The 1,157-nt window shown below is 38.6% G+C and overlaps 1 long non-coding RNA gene across 1 annotated transcript; it reads left to right on the top strand.

The window, feature by feature from the left end:
* The first annotated feature begins 460 nt into the window (after positions 1-460).
* On the top strand, positions 461-875 carry LOC127311237 (uncharacterized). The gene is made up of 3 exons (XR_007857617.2): positions 461-550; positions 612-704; positions 784-875. It is a non-coding gene; the product is annotated as an uncharacterized lncRNA (long non-coding RNA).
* The last annotated feature ends 282 nt before the right edge of the window (positions 876-1,157 follow it).

The following is a 1,157-nucleotide window of genomic DNA, read 5'->3' as shown; positions in this document are numbered from 1 at the left end:
TAATGCAAATCTGAAGGTTAGATGTGATACTTTTCAAAGCATCCATGATAGATTTTGTGATACCATTCGTATACTTCTCTATGTAGACTGCATAATTCTGCTCGAGGGCACGAATGAAAATTAAAAGTGCATAATGATGTCTTTAGATCCACTCTCAACACTACACATGGCACATTTAACATTTGGGAATGATTTAAATCCTGAAATCTATTGAGAAAGAAAGTAGAAAACATAGAGCAAATATGACCTGCATATCATGGTTGAACTGATATTATCCATGGATTCTCAAATTATTATTCAGAAAAATAAAGGGATCATCGGCGGAAAATAATCCTCTACCAAGAAAAGAGCGCACACACAGCCTGCAAGATAAGATAAATTTTGTAGCACCTCCACTAACAGAAAAACCAATGTCATTACTTCACCTTTCCAGTAAAACTAATCATATATGTGACTAAATCCACCAAGCAGGCTATTCTGCAAGACCACACAAACTGGAGCAAAGGTTCAATCAGTTAGGTTTTCAGGACAAAACATCAAGGCTCAACGGGTACTTCACTATCTAGCTAGCAAACTGGAGCAAATTTTTAATCAGTTCATTTAATTTTCAGGCCAAAACATCAAGGGATACTTCACTATCTAGACGTCATCAAGGGATACTTCTCTATCAGGACATGAGAAATGGTGACAGGATGTGAGAAATGGTGATTACAAAAAAATATCCGAGCGTGAAGAAAATAATATATGAGAGAAAATAGAGAAACTGACCCTTTTCCCCGCTAGGTGATTCTTTGTTCTTCCTCGACACGCGTCGCCATCGGCAGCTGTTGGACCCTGCTCTTGAAACATGTGTCCGCTGCAACCATCATCATGGGAAATTGGGAATTGATCGGACTAAAAGGAGAGCTATATTGCATCGTGGTAAAGATTCAGAAGCTACGGAAACTCAAAGGTTAAACATGAACTGGTTTGGTGAGAGTGTGCATTGGATCGGGGCTGCCTTTGCTTTATTTAGACCGATCTGCCGATGGAAGTTGGGAAGTTGAAAACAACATGGAAATCTAGAAGGGATGACATAAGTTACCATGTAAATACATCCTAAAGATAGACATCAGCCAGATCTGATGGATAATTACTTAGAGTTCACCATGAATTCT

This window comes from Lolium perenne, chromosome 7, assembly GCF_019359855.2.
Source record: "Lolium perenne isolate Kyuss_39 chromosome 7, Kyuss_2.0, whole genome shotgun sequence".
In the NCBI taxonomy this organism is placed as follows: Eukaryota; Viridiplantae; Streptophyta; class Magnoliopsida; order Poales; family Poaceae; genus Lolium; species Lolium perenne.
The sequence above is the reverse complement of the archived record's forward strand: the minus strand, read 5'-3'. Positions and strand labels throughout refer to the sequence as shown.